This window comes from Peromyscus californicus, unplaced genomic scaffold (genome assembly GCF_007827085.1).
Source record: "Peromyscus californicus insignis strain IS unplaced genomic scaffold, ASM782708v3 Scaffold_9__1_contigs__length_137607984, whole genome shotgun sequence".
NCBI lineage: Eukaryota > Metazoa > Chordata > Mammalia > Rodentia > Cricetidae > Peromyscus > Peromyscus californicus.
Genome location: NW_026294617.1, coordinates 52,895,877 through 52,919,541, shown reverse-complemented (window position 1 = coordinate 52,919,541; position 23,665 = coordinate 52,895,877). Strand labels below are relative to the sequence as shown.

At 37.3% G+C, this 23,665-nt stretch overlaps 1 long non-coding RNA gene across 4 annotated transcripts in view; it reads left to right on the top strand.

The window, feature by feature from the left end:
- Positions 1 to 536: 536 nt before the first annotated feature.
- Positions 537 to 23,665, top strand: part of LOC128106059 (uncharacterized) — an 86,264-nt gene continuing 63,135 nt past the window's right edge. For 3 of the 4 annotated variants that reach the window (XR_008216580.1, XR_008216579.1, XR_008216577.1), the window contains exons 1-4: positions 537 to 757; positions 1,914 to 2,414; positions 5,819 to 6,563; positions 15,481 to 15,698. This is a non-coding gene — a long non-coding RNA (uncharacterized LOC128106059). The remainder of the gene's footprint in view (positions 758 to 1,913; positions 2,415 to 5,818; positions 6,564 to 15,480; positions 15,699 to 23,665) is intronic. The other variant, XR_008216578.1, reaches the window with a different exon arrangement.

The window sequence follows — 23,665 nt, the reverse complement described above, 5'->3', positions numbered from 1 at the left end:
AATTAGAGTCACTGCAGATAATGACTGCTGTTTCTTAAGTGCCATGATGCTACTTCCAAAAATGATTTTTTGGACTGAATATTATTTATCTTTGATATTAAACTAATAATGACAATATCTGGCTTTTCACATAACGTGATTTTTCAGTTGTGCCAGTGCCTTTTTAATTGTCTTGTTTTGGTTTGGTATTTGTTAACCATGAAATAATGACAATTTCTTGCACAAAATGTGTTATTTTTTTCCCCACCTGAGTACTTTTCTCTCCTTTCCTTTCTTGCCTCTCCTTCTCCCTTTCCCTCATCTGCCAGTTTTTTATCTTCTTTGCTTTGGGGAGGAATGTAAAATTATTGAATCAAATAGTTACCCAGAGGGAAGGGGCAAATATTCTTACCTGCAGTCAAGAAAAAATGAAAACCTTTATCATAAGCAGTCTATTTAAAGTAAACAGTTTTAATCTGGGCAAGGCCTGTCGACAGGGAGCAGAAGTTACAGCCTGGCACAGAAGTTTAATTCTTGTTTGGAAATTTGGGGGGAGAGTGTTTTTCTAAAATGCAGTCTGCTGGCTTATTATTTTTTTAAGGGCTGACAGTTAATTAGCACCGAGGCTTATTACAGAAGTCTCCTCTGAAGCAGACAGATTCAAGTTCTGCTGAAGTGATTGTCATCAAGGGGTTGTTTGCCGTGGTGCTCACAGATGGCAGGAAAGACAGCCCAGGAACGCAAACAGCCTGATAATCAAGATAGCCTTAAAATATGGGTGAGTTTTCAACTCTGATTCTGGCAGCAATCGCTTTTCAAATATCTTGGGTTGTTATGTCCGAGTGGTTTACTTTAAAGCAGTCTTGTCATCAAAGGGGTCCCAGAGTCAAGAATAATTATGATAATTACCTAGAATTGCACCCCCCCCAAATAATCATCATAATACTGAATCTTAACCAAGTACAATATTGTTTGGGCAATACACTGCTACATTCAAAACGATGAAGTGCTAGACAGCTAAGACCTATTCTTGACTGACAAAGCAACTATAATTGTATGACTTTCTGGGATAATGGTTTAAACAAAAGTAAATAGTAAAAAAAAAAAAAAAGTGCCCCCCCCCCAAAAAAAAAGGATTGGAAAGCTTAGCTGTGTTTAGTGCCCATTGATGACAGCAGTGTTCTCTGATCCATGCTGCTATTGTTGGGTTTAGTTTAGCCCCTCTCAATCAATATCTAACAGGGCATGATTTAATAAGGTTTTATAATCTCCAAAAGTGGGGGGGGGGTAGGGTGGTTGTGGTATTGTCATTCATCAAAGGGGGCCTTTCAGGTTTCTTTGCTTTCACCTGCTGGGACCCATTTGGTCTCTTTCAAAGAGAATGCAACGACAAAATGAATGGGAAATGCTGGAATAAGAGTCCCTTATTCTGCCCAATAGTATAATCAATGGGTACTTGTAATCCCCATTGTACTGCACAGAGGTAGTTGTAAGACAATTAAATCTCGCTTCTCAGGCAAATGATTTTGGTAGTTAACCTGAAACAGCCAACAATATTGAAGAGAATGAATGCATTTGAACCAATGATGTAATGGGATCTTGCCTGGCCAGCAAAGCATGTGAGCCGATTGACATGTGCATGCATGTATGTGTGTGCTGATTACGGTTGCTCCATGTGCACAGCGGTCATGATTCGTAGTCCTTTAAACATGACATGGTAAATGGAAACAGTTTTAAACAGTTTCACAGTCTATCTTTTAAATTTCTATTTTCAATAATGTGAAAAATATTATTTTTGTAATATTATACACTTTAAAATGTAGTTTTATAAACAGAAAACATTTACATAGTTAACATCAGTTTGATGTGACAACCAGCTTCGTTTTAATTTCATTTGCATCAGCTAAATTCAATTTCTCTTTCCCTCCATGCAGTCACTGCTTAAATGTCAAAAGGAACCTTGTATTCTGAAGAGATGCTCATTTTGGCCTGCATTATTTGTCTACTTCCAATTGTATGGACTTCATATTTTATCTCCAGCATTATCTATCAAGAAATCTTGTGGTTTAGCCTTTTTAGGAGAGAATAAAAATATGGACCATGATAAAATTGCATAGCACAAACTCTAAAGGATTTGTGAAGAAAATTATCCCATTATTGAGAAATGCAGTGACTATTGAAAAATATCAAATGCAAAATAAAAGGAGTGGAGATTGCTGTATCAGATATGCAAAGGCGAATTTAGTTCAGAATCATTTAAAATATATGTATTTAATCTTCAAAATACATTTCATTTCTCTCATATTTATGTTGAAGATGCTATGTCCATATCCTATCGCCAAAGTTGTCTCAGGGGCCCCAGTTGGCCTTTGTTTACAGGAACAGAAAAGTCATTCCTGGAATGAAGTCCCCATGTGTCACCACACAAACGCATGGTAAGCACACTCTTCTATGCGGAGGTACATATTTCCTCTCTAAGGGGATATTGATGCTGATCTGTTAATTTAAGATACCTGTAACCCCAAAATATTTTGACCTAGAAACTAAAATGTCACTGATGCATATCTGGGCAGATGTGTATGTGCATTTCACTGCCTTATGTAGACATGTAGCTAACTTACAGGTAAATAGAATAAGCTCGCTATATATACTATTCCATATAATTCCCTCAGTAATCTGGAAACACTGAAAAGCTAGCTCTCAATGAACTAGAAATGTTGCCTCATATGACTTCTAAGTGGTATTATTTGGTATTTCTAGGTCCCTGTAGATTATTTTTAAGCCTTTTGTGTGTGTGTGTGTGTGTGTGTGTGTGTGTGTGTGTGTGTGTGCTCCAACCATAGAGAAAAAAAGAAATCCCCGAGAAAAAATAAGATTGACCTGAATAAAACGATGCATTCGTGCATAATGCTGCTTTTAGTGAGTAGTGAAGTGCCTGGCTCCTCTGGATACTTCCAAATGAGTCCAGCTAATTGGGGAAACCCAAGCCAATGGCCATTTGAAAGACTGGAGGTCAGGTGTTTTATTGCGGGGATAGTATTCAAAAACATGACTGTCAGGGGTGAACGAAGAATTATGTCAAGAGCATTCAGCATTTCTGCCACTAAAGAGAGAGAAGGGGAAAACATTGTGAAGAAAAACATGTCATTTTCTAAATGAGTGAGGGGAGGGGGGGCAATAATGTGGCCTTCAGCTGTTGGTTTATTAGGTTTCCATTCTCATGATCCACATCTGCCTTAGGCATAAAGAGTTTGACTTTTAATACAGTTGCACTCAACTACATTGCTTTCTTGTGGGGTAAAAAACATGCAGATGAGGTTTATTCTTTGAGATTGTTTGTTTCTCTATCTCCTGGGCTATTTTCCTGGTTCTATAGCAAATCTGAGCATTGTTGCCTGATTCGCCATGGAACAGTGAACATTGCTTTTCCTAGCCAAATCATCCAGTGTTAAGTGCTATGTGATACAGATCAATAGGGCACCTACAGCTGTACAAAAAGGGCAATGTTGTTTCTATTAACCATTTTCAATAAGAGTGTGGCCTAGTGGTTAAAGGATTAAATTGGGTGTTGGGTGTTGAGGGTTTTTTTTTTTTTTAATGTCTTGAATTCTATTTCTACCTAAGCCACTGGACTCTTGTTAGGAGATTTCTTTTTCTTTCATTTTGCTCCTCCAGAATACACTCATGAGTTATGTATTTATGGCATACATCTCATGTGATCATTCAATCAATAGTGAAATCTGGAAGACTGATAAGAGAATTGGAAGCACATTTGATGACATCTAAATTATGTTGTGTCAACTATTCAGTTAATTGCTCTTACTGTAGTTCACATATTGTTTATATTTCATACTGTTCTTCCATCATGATTTCTGAGTCTGAGCCCATTTGCCACACTTTACATTCATATGTGCGCGAGCACACACGCACGCATGCACTCACGCACTTACACATGCATGAAACTTAGGCAGGGGGTTCTCTTTCCTTCCAGAACACAGCATATTTTGTTTAATGTGAGCCTCCTGTGTGGGGCGTTTTCGTCAACTGTAAGGCAGGATACAGCCTAAGGAAAGTGGGTGGGGCTTGTTGTCATTACCAGTGCCAGGGCAAATGGTCCTTCCTAAGCCTAGCCACACACATTAGCCTTTCACTGCAGGTTGGAGAGCAGGCCTGTGTGAGCGTGTTTGTACGAGCTTGCTTGTGAACGTATGTCCATGTAAGAGAAAGGAAAAGAAATGGCAGAATAAAAAAAAATTACAGAGTTGAATTATTATTACCTCGAGCTTTCAAGGGTAGGCCAGGCCTTCAGACCATGTATTCTGCCAGATTTCTGGGTTCCAGTTTGTATCTCCTCCTCTCCTCCCCTCTCCTTCCCTCTTTCTTCCTCCCTGTTCCTTTCTGAAGAATGTTACACATTTATAAACCATCACTCAATGCATAATTAGAAAAGCAAAAAGCCTCCTGTGTTTGGAAAACCAAGTAGTGGGGAGGCCAGTACTCTCCTCCAGTGTTTGTGGCCTGGTCAGACACTGGTCTCCACAGGAGCAGAAAGGCAGTCCTGAAGCCGCTGCGAGGCTGGGTGTTCCCAAGCTGAAGGACTGCAGAGGAAGGGCATGTGTGTGCGCTCTCAGCTTGACTTGGTGACCACTCAGTTTGACCAGGATGGTAATGAAATGCCTGGGCAGTGCATTGTGAGGGGACATTTTGTGAAGAAATTTGGAAAGCAAAATTCACATATTGAGAAACTGATTTTTATTAGTTTGGGGGAAAAATGACAAGTTTCTGTGAAGGAATTGAATGATACTACCAACAAAAAGTTAGGATTCCTTCCCTAAGTCAATGATGAAATCTTTTAAAAACTGTTCCTTCTGTGTTTCACACCCTAAAGAGGTAAGTATTTCAGTTATCCGAAACTGTCATCAGCATTTCCCATTAAACAAATACTCTCTATGGCCTCCTTAAAAAATTTATTCTTGGTTTCCTCCAACTGCAGATTCTTATTATAAAAATGTAGTTCAAATTTATGGTGCTCCAGATAACAAAAGGCTAATGTATATTTTTTTTGAAGAAGCACATTGGTTTTATTAATAGTTACAAAATTATTGTTAGGCCCCTGCTAGTGAAACTTAGCAATCTATAGTGGTTTCCTAGGGTCTCCTTCATGGGCTATGACAAAGACTAAGGGTCAGGAGCTTGGGAGTTTATGTCTGTGCAATCATGACTGTGCTATTTAATGTTTACTGTTTAACATAATGGAGGTGACTATGATGTTCAATTTGAAAATTTAATTATTAAATTGTTTATAGTAAACTAATTGCTTACTCAAAAAGCCAAACCCATTTTAGAGAGAGAGAGAAAAAAAAATCATGTTTCAGAAAAGCAAAATAAGACATATTTTGAAAACCAAACATTTTTGAATCAAGGTAGAGCCTGGTTAATAGATTTTTAAGAATGTATTTGTATAATCGCCAGTTAACGTTACAGAATACGAATGGATAAATGAGGATGTAATGCATAACCAGTCCTTTCAGATACTAGTTAACTCTGCTCAATGTTCTTACGAAGGGACTTGAACTTTTCTGCATTTAAATACAAAAGCACTTACAATATTGCTTTCATATGTTTATATTTGATTGCGTTGCATAAAATAATATCAGAATTATATCCAACTCTGAATGCCAAAAGAATAAACCAAATTTTAGTCTGTGTCATTGTATCTATTTCTCATCCACCACAAACACTTAGAAGTGTCACTTTTTCTAACTTGGGGAATATTTATAATCATTAATTCACATAGGAGTTAAAAAAAAACATTTTTTGTTTGTTTTTTGCTTTGCAGGACTGAGATCAAACCAAGAGCCAGAGCTTGCTAAGCAAGGAATCTACCACTGTGCTACATTCCCAGGCAGAGTTTAAGTATTTTTTGAAATGTTTTCCAAAAGGTCTCTATTAGAATAATTGTGAACCATTGTGGAGCAATGTCCCTCTCAAACCCCACAAGAAACTGTTATTTTTCTGCAAGGGCTCAGACAGAACTGCGTTCTGCTTCTGCGGGGTTCACGCTCTCCCAGTGCATGACCAGGCAGAGTGACTTATGCTCATCACCATCTTAGATGTTAAATACTTAGAAGCAAGGCCAAATAAGCAGAAACCCACAGTCTTTTTAAGGAAGCTGTAACCACATGTCAAGACATTGTCTTAGTGTGCTAGAGTATCAGTCTTGTTTTATGTCTCTCAAGTTAACACAGTCAAGAGGGGACATGCAGTTGTGCATGCATAGGGATCCTGTTTCCTGATTTGTGTCTCATCCTAGCTCTCTTTCTATCAATCATATTGGTATGTTACATGTTATAACAGTCATTGGAATTGGGGGGTTATATCCAAAGTAAAGACAGTGTTATTATCAAATATGAGAAAAATTGAAGATGTAACTTTTTAGCCATGCCATATGTTAGCACCACAAATTAACTGATATTTCCTCAATCCAGAGCCACACAGAGGGGAAAATACACATAACGCTGCCTGTAAAGCAAGTTTTGCCACCATGGTGCCCTCTGATTTCCTAACATTTGCATTTTAAAGAGGTACGATTACATCATTGGATCTTTGTTTCACTAAATGTTTTAATTAGATGCCTTGATAGAATCTCCAGTTTTAGTAAATTTATGGATCAGAGCTAAGAAAATATTTCAGATGATACATCTTACTCTTGGACACTCTACAGGCTATACAAGGAAAGAAAGCCTTTCAAGGGTAGGTAGCAGAATAATATTTTAGAAATCTTTGAGATTTTAAACTGGTATGATTTCGTATCTATCAAACTATAAAGTCCACTAGACATATAGAGACATAGCTATATCGGCAGCACATGAAATAAATTATGCACTTCAGCTTGCCAATGTATAATACTGTTTTTGATCATATGTAAATTTTCTATGAGATTTTTAAAGGAATATTAAAAATACACCTCACCTACAACAGATTTGTCATTCACACACTGCTGAGCACGGAGGCCTAATTTTCTCCTTTTGCCATTATTTTAAATTAAGGGACTCACCCAAAGATCACAACACCCTTTACAATGGACCTTTTGTGAAGGCAAATAGTGTTAACGTCTGAAGGGATATGGTAATTGTTACTGGTGTGGAGGTACGGGGAGCGATATGCTTCATAGCCATCTTGGGAAACAGAAAACACACCACATATAAAAAAGTGTCTGCAGGTGTGGAGGGGCAAACCAGAAAATGCCTAGTGACCAAGCAAAAACTTTAAATACTGCATTTGAGAAGCACGAACAAAGACATGCTTTGCCTGGCTGGTAGAGGATGCTCAGAGGGGATTGTCTCCTTTGTGAGAACAGCTTTAAGTCCAGCATTTCACATTATAGCCCTTAATGAGAGGCCCCCACAACATGAGATAAAGAAAAACAAAGAGAATTTTTGATGAAAAGAAAAAAATCATGAAAAAGGAAGATGACTGAGAGTACGCAAACTTTGTCTGCAGGTGTTTGAGCTCAGGCACAGCGCTGGGGAGGCTTTTCTGTCCACCCATTGAGGAAGGCTACATAACAAATAGCACACTATCCCCCAAAGAGAAGAGAGTAAAGTTCTCAGGAAACCCCAGCAAACACCGACATGATTTTCACTATTCCAAATTTAATCCGACATTTTCTGAATGTGCTTGGAGGGAGGGCAGAATACTCCCTTTGTGTCCTGGAAAAGTGTCATGCGACACAGAAAGATCTTTCTCAAAGAAAAGGCACCTTACAGGACTAACACTGAGCTCCCAGCTTGAGAGAATAAACCCCTCAATGTCGCGCTGGGCAAGGCGGCTGCAGGTCCAATACAGTGCTTTCATGCCATCTAGTGGTCGTCTGCGAAGTCTCGCCCAGACCCGCGGATCTCAGGGAGCAACCCCTGTTCGGATTTAGATGGTGTCGGGGGCAAGGGCAGAGAGGAGTAGCCACCTCTACTCAAACAATTGAGAAACATGATGCTTATTTTGCTGGAAAAACATGAATACTTTTAGAATAAAATATCTCCTCAGTTTCAGTAACCTGACTTTAAGTCTTGGGTACCACGTTCGTTTGGGTGGAGTTAGTCTTCCTCTGGCCCTCTCTTCCCTTCCTTCAGCCCTTTCCTCTCTTCTCCTTCCCTCAAGCCTTTTCAAGCTTCCTTCTGTTTTCTATTTCCTTTCTTAGTTTGCGCTCCCCCTTCTTTCACAAATTCATGTTTTGATTTTCAGTTTTCTGAAAGACTTAAAACATGGCTTGTTTTTCACACCTTTGTTTTCTTTTGGTATTTTGAGGCTTTCCTCTAAATGCACCATCTCCCCAGCACCCATGGGATGAGATTAAAAGAGGCCAGAGCGTCAAAGAACGGACTTCTTGCGTCCTGGAAGCACACAGAACCTAAATCAGTTATGTTCTGGATTCTCTTCTTCGTCGGCCCGCAGGCGTGCCGCCCTGTGAGCGGCACTCGAAGTGTCGACCTGCAAATTGTTTAAAAGCTAAAGTAGTTTTTTTTTTTTCACTTTGCAAAATAGCGTTAAAGTGTCGTTATGCACCACGTGTACAGAGGCGTGCAGCTTATACCTCGTCTAATAAGTCAACTTCAACTAGTGGCACACACTGGATTTTTTTTTCCTAGTTGAGATTTATTTAGAAAGCTTAGGAATCCTTTTTTATTTCATTGATTCATACATTTTGGATACTATTTTATTGTTTCTAAGAATATGGCTTTCTTGGACAAGGTGGGCAACTACTTTTATGTTTCATCAAGATGTCTTTTAAGGAGACAAAAAAGTTGATTTCTAATTTTTTAAAATAGACCTCTGCATGATTTCGGTCAGCGATTTTATGTCACTAGATAGAGGATAAAATATCGGGGAAAGCTTCAGCTCTTTTTTTTCCCATGAAACAGGAATTTTGAAAGCTTCGTGGCATAAAACCCATACAAATTTTATTGTGGTTGGAGATCAGTAAGAAATGTAAGCTGGAGTGGTGCTCAAATGCTCATTCAGGCTTTGAATTAAAAAAAAAAAAAGGTTTACTTAAAAGGATTTAATAAGCAAACACAGTACTTCAAATATTTCAAGTAATATTGCAACAGGAAATAATTTATTGGTTCTTTTCCCTCACTTTTGGCATTTTTATATCATATATATCATATGTCATATACACATGATATATATAGTAGAACATTCTATTTCAGTGGTTCCATTATAAATAGAAATTTGAAACACGATGTGAACATTGGTCTGGTACATTTGTCTTAGTTGTATTCTTTTTGAAAATTTATATTTTCAACATGTAACTTAGACAAACGCACACATATTTTAAAGTATGGATGCTTTTCAAAAACTGTTTCTTTGATTATCAAACTTTGTACCAAATTTTAGTATAGATATGCATAAAGATGCCAAATCTAAATTTTCACCTTTTAAATAACTATAGAAAAAATATGCCATGTAGAATGCTGTTTCCTCTTTTTATCTACTTCTTGAATGGCAACATAACAATCTTAACCACAAAATGCTTACTGATTATATCTACATCTATCTGTCTATCTGTCTGTCTGTCTGTCTATCTATCTACATTCAGGAAATGTTTACCTAGTATATCTATATATTTTGCTATAATAAAGTGGTTGATTTTTTTTAGCTTACCTTTAATTATAACTTTCTCATGGAAATTGAGAATATAATATATTCTCAGTTTATATATAATATAATATATCTGAATATAATTTGAAAACTATTTGTTCTTAATATTTTCTAATAATTGGTACATATCCACTTCTGTTTTATTTCCATATATAAAAAGAACTTACTTCTAACATCAGAGAAACAGCAATAAAGTGAGGAGGAATGTAGGGGGGGGGCAGTGGGGTGAGTGATGTCTCTGTGTGTATGAAAATGTCACAATGAGATGCATTATTTTGTACACTAAAATTAATTAAAATTGTAAAGTTTATTCCTATGTAATAACTACTGGTTTAATGTAAGCATATTTCAGATCTAGCGGGTTTTCTATCCATTTTGGAGAGAATAGTATTACAATAATAATATGTAAACCAAACATAGTGAAGTTCTTAAAATAATAACTTAAAAAAAAACTTGGAAAGTCAGAAACTTCTTTGTTGAATACAATAGTAGTGCTTTTTTTTATTTCTTCCAAATGGGTTTATATAAACTAAAAGGAAAAGCAGAGTTTCAAGAGTCTTGAAATTTTATCCACATAAACTGCTACTTTCTGATAAAGACAAATTCAGGACAACTATACATATTCATTGATTAGAGAAAAAGCAGCAGAACTTGGGGAGGTCCCCGTGCAGAGCACAAGGCATATGGGCGTCACACCCATCGCTCGCTGTCTGGAACAGGGCTGAATTTTGATTAGACCAGGAGGCTATAATTGGAGTGATAATCTCTTACACTGTTTTTAATTGTAATCAGTGCAGATGTTTGCAGCTTTCTGGAGTGAAAAATAGTGATAGAGAATACGTATAACTGATAATTCTTAAAGCAATAACTTTCTCCACTTGGCTCATTTTAAAAGGTGTATTTGATACTCAGAATTATTGAAAAGCCAGTAATTCACAAGTATTAAAAAGCAAATGAAAATCAACCATTTATGACAGCCGAAGTGTATACATTTCAAAAGTGATAGGCTGACATGTAATTCCCTATTTCCCTTTTGTGTTCTTTCTGAATGAAATGAAGTCAACAATCTTATTCTATCCGAGTGGGAAAATGGATACTTTGAACAATGTCTGAAATATTTTTGATAAAGAAACTATTGAATAATTTAATCTTGCATTTTCACAGATGAGATTTTTTTAGTTCATTCTTTAGATGCTAGACTTAAATCCAGATGAAAACAATTTTATGCAAGTGTTACATTTTATATCTCTTGCTTTCTATCCAACTTACAGCAGGTTTATATACAGAAAATAGATAGATGATTGATAGAATTTTTTAATATGGATACAGATTTGTGATTTTTTTGTTTTTAATTTGTAGTTTTAAATGTAATTAATTGACTTTTGGCATTCACATTATGCACTCTAGGGAGGACTTCCTGTATTTTATGGAAGAATGATTTGCAGTTTCATAAACACAAATCAAGAGTGGCCTTTCCTCCCTTTCTTGAGTAGGAGTGTGTTTGCTGTGCAGAAGTCTCCTAATAAATGACCTTGGTTCGGTGTACTTCAGTTACAGCTTCACTGAAAAGTAGGCCTTCCGGTCCCGGGGCCCTTCTTCTCCCCTTTCCTGGGCTGTGTCCCTTTTTAGGCTTCACAGCAAGGCTGCAGCAGTACCTCATTCTCTCTGCTCAGCAGTGAAGCTGACAGTAGAGAACTGTGCTACACACAGCAGCAGCAGCTGCCTTCACACAAAACACAGGACGCAACAAGGCATGGTAGAAAACAGCAAGGCTTCAAAATCAGCAGATTAATTTTCTCTAAGAATCCTAGGGGAAATTCTCTAAATTTTTTCTTTGTGTAAACATAGTAATATAAATTATTGCAAACGTTTGTTTATACATACATACACATATATTTGTTCATATATACATATATCTGTATACTATGTCTACACACATTTATATGTAGTGGCAGTTAAGACTCTCTCTCAACTGGTCAATGTCTAAATTAATACTAATGGTGAAGAAATTTGGGAAATGACTCTTTTTACAATTCTAGACCTCAGATTCCTAATAAAGATATTTGGGCTGCATGAGGAATTGATTCATTGGTAGGGTGTTTATGAATTTTACAAGGGAAGTTACAGTTGTCAGAGGACTGATTATGATTATTTTAATAATAATAGCTACTACTTAATGCTACCTATTCTCGCTCAAGTTTTGTTATTACAGATCTTTAGAACAAATCTATAAAATATGAACCATGTATGCTTTACATGGAAAGAAACTGATAAGATCTGGACAACTTGCCCATGTCACTGTTCCCTGGTTACTAGGCTATCAAATGACAAACTAAATGTGGATCTGTGTTTTCCTGCTTTCTTCACACATCTCTTCTCCATGTCTTGTTGATTACTAATAGTAATCAAAATTTACTCTGTGCTCTCTACTTGTGTTGTTTGATTATTGAGCCTGTGATTTTCTTAAATGTTTCTTTTGTTGAATTGTTAAGAGTGATATACTTATGACATTTAGCCAGGTATCTCAAGTTTTGGTTAAAATAAGACTGACAATTCTGACAAACCAGATCGAATACAATATTAAAACAGACTCAAATGGACGCTTTCGGTAAGTTTTATTTTTGCCCTACTCTGGATGATTATTCCATTTTCGGAACTGTGAGACCCTTTAGGTCCCCTCGTTCACATCTGCTGTCATTTACCTTGTTTACCTGGATGTTCTTGGACATCCCTTACTTTCTTCTTCCTGTCTCCAAAACAAGATACAATGGGCTTGCTGGAGCTTGTTTATTTCTGCCTTGTCTGGCCTCAGACTTTCTTCAAGGCCTAATACAATGCTGGCACTCACCTCCCAAGTCTGGGATCATGGGCCTCACTTGACTTGGTCCTTCTCTGTGTTAGCACTGCTCAGCATGAATTCCTACACACCAGTCTTCACAAACAGCTTCATTCACATGCATGCTCCTTATCTTCACTCAAATCTGAAGGATTTGAAATGGAAGCTTTCTGTTTCTTTGTGTGTTTCTATAGTACCCTTCCATATCTACTAACATTACATAAAGTCCTTTCAGGGCATTTAGTGGATTCTCCTAAACCAGAGATCCCCTGTTCAAGAGGGGAGAATGAACCAGGTGATTGCAACTCGTCAAGTCTGTTTTCCACTCTTAGAATGGGAACCGTAACACTCCGCTCTGTTACTAATCCCCATGTCATTGCTGAAGATGATCAGGCCACCACTAAACTTTTACAAAATACTGTGTGTTTTACATTTTCTGGATTGGTCCAGAGTCTGGGACTCTCATCTCTAATTATAACTTTATATCCATGTGGATATTCTATTACATGACTCAGATACCGAAGGATGTAATGTTCAGTCCACAGTAGAAAATGACAGTTTCTAGGCAAGATCTCATACTCCACAGGTTAGTCCTTTACAGTTTAAAAAAAAATAGTTAAAAACATATACATATTAAGGTTTTTGATTGTTCATTTGTTTGTTTTTAGCATGGTATTTTATTTCTTACATGCTAAATTCACCTGGGACTGACCAATGGCTTTTCTCTTCAGACAGGGCATATTTTCTCCAACTTGGTCTGGTATCCAAGTACTTGGTACTTCTCAGAGAGATTTCCACCAAGCACACTTCATACATTCAGTATCTGCCTTCTATCTGTGGGTATTTAAGTGTTCTTGACTTAACCTAAGCCTTGCATTTTAAGTTATTAAAAGGAAAGCTGAGTCATTTAGAGCCATGCATCTAAGTTCTGGATATTATCACTGAGTGATGAGATGCTCTGAAGTAAGTTACTTTTAGACATTTCAAAGCAGGTTTTCTGATAGTAAAAGCATTCTCTTGCAGGCACATACGCACATATGATAATTATTCAGAATGGCTATAGCCTGATTTGTTATACAAAATATCTCCCATATCACATTTGTCCAAAGTTTGAATAACTAGGTAGATAATGTGTGTTTTTATTAGGTACACAAGGTGTTCTGTGCATATAAGAGAAAAAACATAGTTTCCATGAGGAAGGTTCTGCCTGGCTGAGAGGATTAGCTTTTCAAGCATGTTCGAGAGCTCTTCCGTCTCTTGTTACCTTTTTGTCTGATGGTAGTGGGGTACATGATGTGAAAGAATGCAAATGGGGCCATCAGACAGTAGCCCAAACAAGTAGGGGACTAAAGAAGGCCTAAAAAGAACGCAAAGATCTTACTATTTCCAAGAGCTGCCACTTAACTTGGAGCCTGGAGCCTCTGAACCTACTTCAAACAAAGTTTTGGCTCTGGATTAAGAAGAATTTCTTCAATAAGTAGATCCTTTCCTTGAGAATGAACTGGGAGGGTGGCCAGGCATGGAAGCATAGGCCTTTAATAGCAGCTCTGAGGTGGCAAAGGCAGGGAGACCTCCCTGAGTTCCCGGTCAACTTGGTCTCCATAATGAGTTCTAGACAGCCAGGACTATGCAGTGAAACCACGTCTCAAACAAACAAATAAAAATGTTGAGTTGGGGCTTGGGAGAAGACTCGGTCTGTCAAGTGCTAGCCTTGTAAGCTTGAGGAAAACCAGACTTACGGAGCCAGAGTGATGGCTCAGTGGTGAAAAACACTTGCTTCTCTGGCAGAGGACCTGGGTTCAGATCCGAGCACCCACATATGGTGGTTCACAACTCAAGATCAGGGAAATTGTAGTGACTCCCTCTTCTGGCTTCCGTGGCCACCAGACACACAGGTGGAACACATATATAACATGCAGGCAATCACTCAAGCACATAAAACAAAATAAAAATCAACAGTTTTGTAAAAGCCAGATGGAGAAGAGATTAGAGTATAATCCCAGTCCTGGAAAGTCAGAAACAGAAGGATCCCTAGGGATTGCTGAGCAGTGAGTCTAGTCAATTGTGAGCTTCATATTCAGCAAGAGGCCTTGTCTTAAGATACAAGGTAGGTGGGAGGCAGAGGCAGGTGGATCTTTGTGAGTTCGAGGCCAGCCTGGTCTACAGAGAGAGATCCAGGAAAGGCGCAAAGCTACACAGAGAAACCTTGTCTCGAAAAACCAAAAAAAAAAAAAAAAAAAAAAAAAAAGATACAAGGTAGAGAGTAACTGAGGAAGACACCTACATCTACCTTTGACCTACACACACACACATACACACACACACACACACACACACACACACACACATACACACACACACACATACACACACACAACTAATCTAGTTGTACTGAAATTTATTTAAGAGAATGGCAATAGGTTTTTAAAAATCTTTCAAAACAGTATTTTTAGCTAGACACACTCATTCTCTCTGTCTCTGTTTCTCTCTTTCTCCCTCTCCCTCTCCCTCTCCCCCCCCCCCCCCTCTCTCTCTCTCTCTCTCTATATATATATATATATATGTATGTATGTATTTTATATATTTATATAAATATGCACACAACACACAACACACATACAGAGTTTCTTGTTGTCTGTCAGATTTACCTCTGGCAAAGTGAAAAAACAGAGAGCCAGTTTCAGTAAGGGTGCAGTATCTCATAAACCCACCCGCCACCATCTACAGGATCTTTTATCAAGACATAATAGAATGCTAGAGAACTAATTATAGTATCACTTTTCAAACATGACACTCTGTAGAGTTCATGTTAATTTATTCCCTCAATAAGTATTTTATGAATGCAAACTCAATGAAAGTCACTGAACTGTGTTAAAGATGAGAGAACCAAAGAGGAAGATCAAAGCCCTGCCCACCAGTGTCTTCCTGTCCAATTAGAGAAAAATCATAACGCAAAATTGTGTCTGAGTAACACATGGGATGTGATGGAGTGGTTGTTGCAGGTCTTAGGGTTCCAAGACAGAAGAGCTAATGAACGTATTACAGAAGAAGAGAGATTTCAGTCAGCCTAGGAGAAGTGGAGAGACCAGAATATGAACAAAGCTTGGACTCACAAATGTGCTCTGTTTCAAGTGGAATACCCAGCCATCTAAAGAAGAATGTCTGCATCAATGCATTCAGAAGGCAGGAGGCAACATCACTGCTGGAGACGCTCGTCGGGGTAAGTTGCATGGGGCTGAGTTCTAAGCTGACATTTAGAGGCTTTGTACATCGAGGCAGATATTCTACTCCTGGAGTCTCCATACAGTACATCTGGGTTATGATGGTAACAGGACAGGTCTTACAGGGCCATTTGGTAGAGTATGTGAGTCCATTTTTTTTTTTATTTAAAGAACACAGCACAGTCCCTGGCATATTATGTTACTCTATAAATGTCAGGTACTATCAGCTGAGGTAGTAAAGAATCCAGGAATATGCATTTCAGTGCTAAAACATGAAGTCCGAGCTCGACCCTGAAGTGAAAATTATCAGGTTAGTGTTTATTAGTGGTTTTAGAATATGATAAGGACTTTTTCATAGCTTGTCTAACAGCTGTTAATATTTACTATGGAGAACAGGTTGGAGGATGGAAAGAAAGACAGCTGGGAGGTGACTGGTAAGGTCAAAGTGTGAAGCACTGATTGTTTTTATGGAGAAAATTTTAAAAGGAAAATCTCCGGGAAGTTGTTATCAATTTTCTACAAGATAGTGAATTGCAACCCCAAGGGTCATAAGTGCCTTTGTTTACCTGACAGAAGTTATAGACCATCTCAAAGATATACATGTTCAGTTGCAAAACTAAAGGCATTTTCAGGGGATCCTAGAAGCCTTGCTTTGGAAAGGCAAGGGATACACACAATAATGAAACCAGCAGAATGCATAAAAAGTGAGTGGATCATTTTCCATATGCAATATTGCAGCTTTGTTTTATTTATAATTTGTATAATCTGCTATTTTAGTTTGCCCCATAGAGTACTGAAATGTTTTTGTACCTCAACTTGTAGGAGTCATATGTCTTTTGATCTACATTTTTTTTCCTCAAAAAAAAAATCTTACTTCATTTAACTAGTCTGACCATGCTCCATTCGTGGCTGGTAAGTGCAGGACATCACATTCAGCTCCACACTGCCAGACCACCATCTTCTACTCTGTTTTGAAACTTGATGTGTGGGCCTCCTGCAGTACATTTAAAGATCACTTAATAAAAACTGCTTAAGATTTTTTTCCAGTTTGAAAATTTAAAATAAATTGGGTTGGGAATTTTCCCCTTCTCCATTTCTTACACCACTTAAATCTAAAGACTGGGTAGAAGAGCATAGGGTCTGTGTCATCAATATCACCTTTACAAATCAATCACTTCAGTCCAACTATTTCACATCATCATAGAGCAAGTTGCTAAGTAAGAGCCCAGGCACCCCCACATTGACCTTTCCATCCTTTCCATAAGAGGCGATGAGAAACTAGAGGCAGAGGGTCTGTGTTCTCTTTCTACCAGCCTTCGCATTCCCAGTAGTTGCTCCAAATAACTCCCCATGGTTTGCCTATCATGCCCTGTATGGTTATGCAAGCTGCTTTATACTTAATTCTGTGGCAGACACCAAGCATATGTTGGTTGTATATTTGTTTAAAACTTTTTATGTATAACAGAGGATATGAATCTTATTTTTTGCTTGTAACGAAACCATTCTCTCTGCATCTGATTAGTCCTTAGGGGACCTCAAATAACATTTTGTAACTATTTACCAAGTTTTCACTAACCGTTCTGAAAAGCAACAGTATAATAGTGTCACTTGTTTTTGTGATTCCTAATGACATGGATGTGCCTTTTAAGTTGTAGCAATCCTCACTACGAATCTAATTCTTCTGAAGATAAATAGACATAAGCATTAGAAAGTGGCATTGCAGTATCTCAGAGCCCCCCAAATCCTATTCTTGTCACAAGAACAATGCAATCACTCTGAGAATCGATATTGAGTCTAATCTAATTATCTAATCTAATTATCTAATTGATAATTTGTCTAAGATTTGAATACAAGACAGTATTGACAGTTTCCTTAATGTCTATACAGACTTTAATTGGAATATTTTAAAATGTTTTTCCTTTGTGGATACAGTTTTGTTTCAATAATGATTGATACATGATATGCTCGTCGAAGTTGAAAGATAACAATTTGAGCAAAACACAGTTTAACTGAACAACACAGTTTACGTTTGAAAACAACAATTGAGATTAAAATAGACCAAGGCTAATGAAAGCAGCAAAGCTTTTTGGTGTCTCACTGGCCCAGGAAAAAACGAGAACACCATGTACAGCTAGCAGGGACCAACAGACCCTGGCCGACCTGGAAGTCCAAGGATTGTGCTATGTGGACTCTATACTCTCCAACTTGGCACCATTGAGTCATTTAATTCTGTGAAATTAGGATTAAAGCATCTTCCTAATTTTCAGGGTAATTGCAAAGACCAAATAAAATAAAGAGTAAAAACTGCTTCTAATGAAAGGAATTAGTATCATTTAATTGTTAGTATTATAAAATAGAATTTTCTTTATAATTGCTCAAGATCAATTTCACTTACTCGATCTCCCCACAATGGTTATTTTCCCTTAGATTTTCACTGATGTTCTCTGTCATCTTTTCTGGATGAAGCTTTGTAACTATTTCTTTTTTGAAACTGGTTAAAATTAGGCAGAATTCTATATCAAATAGCAAGAAGCCTTGACGATTACATATAAAATTCTAAAGAAACCCCTTTAGGCGTGTGGACTCCACCCCGGGACTTGTGTTTTATAAATGGTGTTGATGGAGGCCTGTGAATAGAAGTATATGAATTAACACTTAACATTTACACAAGCTAAGCAAATACAGTGGTGTTAAAAGAAGCCCAGGCCTGCCTTTCCCTTCCCCTTCCCATGCTTACCCAGGAGGCTTCACTCTGCTAAAATCCTAATGTCACAATAGCAGCCATGTAAACCTTGTGCATCTTTTAACTCCTAGGCCTGGGCGTGAACTTGGCATCTAGAGGCTGGGGAGCCAGGGGGTTCAGAAGACCGTATGATAGGGCTCTTCGCTGAGTTAGAGACAAGGTGTAGGGGGTAGGGCGCCACCAGGCTTCCTTTCCAAGTGTTTCCTGTGTTGTTCTGCTTTGTTTTAGTAATCACACGAACTAATTACAGTGCTAATTAGGCCAGTTTACCTGACTCCTGTGTGTCCTTACACTAGGGTTCTTTGTTTGATCTGCTACTTCTTAAGCTTAGTTATCTGCTCACCAGCATGGAGGGACAGATAGCACGTATAATTGAACGTGGAAGAGCACACCTTCATCTGTATTAATGAAGATAACTATTGCAAACCAACACACTATTTAAGGATAATGATGAACAGTTTTGATCAGCCATTATTTTTTAATATTGAAGTTGGTTACCAGCAAGAGTGGTGTAGAGGAAACCATCTTCTAGCTTTCTCCAAAGGATTGCAGAGACATTTATTCCATATATTCTCTCACATGCTGTTTTTGAAATATAATTGAATTGATGGCTTTATTTCAAAAGAAAAAAAATAATTATAGAGTTTGTTGGGATCATTTTCTACAGAGAAGACATCCTGTGTGCACGAGTTTCGTCTATGTCTGAGGAGGAAAAGACTGCTTGGATCATTGGCCATCATTGTTGAACAGTAGAGTAATTAATTGGGCAAACACATTTAGATCTCGTGAACCCATATGCACAGTAACTGGGCAATAGAAACTCGTACACTTTTTTCTTGAAAATAAAAACACCTCTAGTTTGATGTACCTGTGTGCTATATAAGATAGCATTTTGCCCCTTGCCTTTACCCATTCCAGATGGTTTTGCTAATCTTTGTGAACTCATTTGAAAAGAAGTTGCCTATCACAAAAGATTCAGAGATTGTCAAGTTTGGTCTTTGTGTCTACTTTTAAAGTAATAAATTTCCTTCTTATCCCTTTCAATAACTGGTTTTTGAAACAATTCAATAACTGCACTAAAATAGTTTAAATCATCATAAGGAAAGCATCCCTATAAAAATACAAGATCTAAGGGGCTTATTTATTAAATAGCTACCAATGCTCTCTAATCCTTGTGTAATATTAATGACATAATTTAAATTTGCATTTAAATGTAACAAATGGAATCAAAGCAGGACAGCACTTGCTTCTGACAAAGTGATGGATATTTGGTCACCATCCTCTTATAATAGTTCATTATAAAATATAGAAAATCAAAAGCTTAAAACTGTTTATTTAAACATCAAAGAAGAGATGTGTATTAAAGGGGGTAAGTATTTGTTATAATTACTGTTCTTTAAGGCAGCCATTCTGGTGGCTAATTATATGCACAATAAGAGCTTAGATTTTAATTCAAACAGAACTCAGTTTCCCAGTATCCCCACTTCTCGAGAGACTAAATGATTATTACTAATTTTTTTTTTTTTGGTTCTGATCACATTTTAATCCAGATAAGAGGACTCACTCTCCTAATTCAGACTTTCTGGTAAGGCTCAGCTTGTCACAATGTATAGCTTTCTTTCCTTTGATAAGGTCAGTTTGCCAAAAAGAACAAAGTACATATGAGTAATACATTACTCAACCACTTGTATACATACATCTATTTTTCTTACAGGTCTCACTGTTCAGAAAGGTACAGACATGGCACCATGATAAAAAGGGTCATTTAAAAAACTTCACAGAGGCTCTGTACTGTGAAGGATTGAATTTTCACTTGAATGCTTACATTTTCACATCTTTTTCTTTGCAGAAACATTCCTTTTGAATGGCAGACTGCAATTGGATAGGCTTTTTATTTTTTTAAGTCACTGACCAGGAATATATAAAATATTAGCAGGCATTTGTCCCGGTGGAAGAACACAGCTCCCTGCAGAGGAAGAGGTGGTTATTAAAGAAGTTATACAACTTTGTCTCTTCACACGGGAGAGCTGCTTTTGACAAGAGCCTCAAGTTCAGTCAAGGTGGAACATGAAGGTGTATGGCTTGCAAAGGATAGACAATGTAACTAACTTGTTAAACCACTGGCCCCAAAGCCCTCCACTTGGCACATTTTCACAATCATTTTGAGTGTGTACTTTTATGAGCACAGGATGCTGACTCCAGCTTCATCTGTCTGATACCTTCAACGTTCGATCACAATTATTTGAAATATGTTCATGGCTAATTTTTAAGACTTCTCAATTTTTCTTGGTAGTTTTGTGTTCCTCAGATACACTTCAAAGAAAGGAAGAAAACAGAAGTCTATTAAATCAATACAGTAAAATATATAACTTTGGTTATTAGATTCCCTGTGGAGCTAATGTTAATTCAATTCATTTGAATGCACCAAATATTTCTTGATCTCCTACAAGTCAGTAAGGAATTATGCCAGGATTATGAAAATATATAAAAGTAAAAAAGATAAACACCTCCTTATCTTTACAATTTCTACCATTTCAGGAAATACGTAAGAATCTCAACCATAATAAAAGGTAGGAAGGTGTGATTAGATCAGGAAGCAAAGTTTTTGTCAAAATGTATGAGTGAGATTTCCTTGGCTTAATTAAGGAAGACCATACAGAAGAACATGATTGGACACCCCTTAGAAAGATGTGTTCTTTGGGGATATCAGTGAAAGATGGGGAGTAGAAATCTGATAGAAATGATTCACCCTAGACAGGAAGAAGGCAAGAGAAAAAGCTTAAGGTAGGAAAATGGGCTTTCGTCTGTGATAAAGGGTGGCTGGATTGGATGTAACCTAGCACACTTGAGAAAGACAAGGGAATCAAAAGTGTGCACCTATGCCAGCACATGATGGTTTTGCTAGTAGTTTGGCTGTGATTCTATAGGCTACAAGGGAATTTCTAAGCAAGAGAGTGTCTATCAGAATTATGATTTGTATGGCTTATAAAGTATCGCTCCTTTCTTCTCATGTATAATTTATCTATTTTTTTCCTATACTACTACAGGGTTTTTTTTTTTCACTTTAATTCTGTTTTTTTCTCTCCTGTCAGAACTAAATCAGAATACAGAAATCACCGACAATACATTGTACACACAAATATTCATGTCCACTTGGGAACTGGACTCAATTGTTAAGAAACTCCATAGTAACAATAATGATTCTGTGACTCTAAGTCTAGTGGAAATTGCATAATGTTATTTTATAAAAATACTTTGAATGACTTCTGAGATGTACGGGAATCCAGGAGAAATTTGCCTTCACTTGAAAGCAGAAGGAGGTCTTGTTCATATACTATAGCAAAAATGATGGAAAGATATTACTTGGGCTTTTGCAAGCCTACCTAAAGTGAAAACAATTCACTTCTAAATGTTGATATTTGGGCATGCTATCAGGACTAAAATATTTGTTTTAGTTCATAAGGAATGAGTAGTCCTCAAATGAAGTGTTCTGTAAGTTCCACTGACCAATTCAGATTTATCCCCTCTCTCACGTATTCACAGCTAATTGAAAAGGCACCTACATTTTACAAACTTAAGTTGTGGCTAATGAAAAAGATAAATGTAGCCCCTTCTAAATCTTATATCATTATTTGTTATGGAAAATAAGACAAAAGCAATTGTATTTTTTTTTTTTTTTTTTTTTTTTTTTGGTTTTTCGAGACAGGGTTTCTCTGTGTAGCTTTGCGCCTTTCCTGGAACTCGCTTTGGAGACCAGGCTGGCCTCGAACTCACAGAGATCCGCCTGGCTCTGCCTCCCGAGTGCTGGGATTAAAGGCGTGCGCCACCACCGCCCGGCTCACAATTGTATTTTTTATTTTTTTTTATTTTTTTTTTTGTTTTGTTTTTTCGAGACAGGGTTTCTCTGTGTAGCTTTGCGCCTTTCCTGGAACTCACTTGGTAGTCCAGGCTGGCCTCGAACTCACAGAGATCCGCCTGGCTCTGCCTCCCGAGTGCTGGGATTAAAGGCGTGCGCCACCACCGCCCAGCTCAATTGTATTTTTTAATGAAACTTTTGAGACAGAGGAAATGAACAATACCAACAGTGAATTTCAGCTCTAAGTGTGTTTTTGATAAAAACAGATTAATACAATTGGAAAATGAGCCCATGTTATTCTTATGGAGAATCAGGTCAGTTGTGGGTACTGTACAGGTAAATAACAGATCTAATGCATTCTATTCATTTAATACCACATATATTTTATTCAATTAGTTGCCAAGCATTTAACTATTATGACAGTTACAACAAATAATTTGACATGAAATAATTGAATTATATCCATGCTCAAATTTAGAGTAAGTGGATACAATGGAGAAGAGGGAAGAAAACAGAATGATAAATTTATATCGACACACTAAATTTATAACCATATATAAATTTATCTTGATACCTTTCATTCCTATCTAATAGTAGAGATGCTTCCATATATAAGCTTTGCATATGGTACCATCTTGGTCATTTTAAAACTAGGAAAGCATTTTATTTTTCTTAAACCTGAGAGTAATGTCATTAATTTAGATGATACACTTTGGCTTGGGACTACTGACTTCAGTACACAAATTTAGTTTCTATTGTATTAAAACTGTTACAACAAGAAATACAATCTAACAAGGGAAAAAATTTGTGATCCTTGTGAATGTAATATAATGACATATATTACAACCAGTAGAAAGGTTATGTATCTCATCTTCAAATCTCATTGTATGCTTTAGTCTGGTACTCATTATTATTTTTTTTGTTTGTTTTTTTCGAGACAGGGTTTCTCTGTGTAGCTTTGCGCCTTTCCTGGAACTCGCTTTGGAGACCAGGCTGGCCTCGAACTCACAGAGATCCGCCTGCCTCTGCCTCCCGAGTGCTGGGATTAAAGGCGTGCGCCACCCCTGCCCGGCTCATGTATTCATTATTCTTAAACCTAGATAAAAGTCTAAATTAATTTTGCTTTCTAAGAAATATAGTTCTACTAATTTTTTAATGTTTACGTAAATCTCCAAAACATCTAATTAGACTGGGAATACCTAGTTTGTAGTCATGCTTCTTAAAAATTTTGTGACTTAAAAACTTTCTTGTTACCATAAACTCATGGAATTTTTCTATCCAAGATGTAGATATTCTCCCATTAGATTATGGTTGACTCATTGTTGTGGTGCCTTCTGCAGGACAGTCTCTCTCTCTCTCTCTCTCTC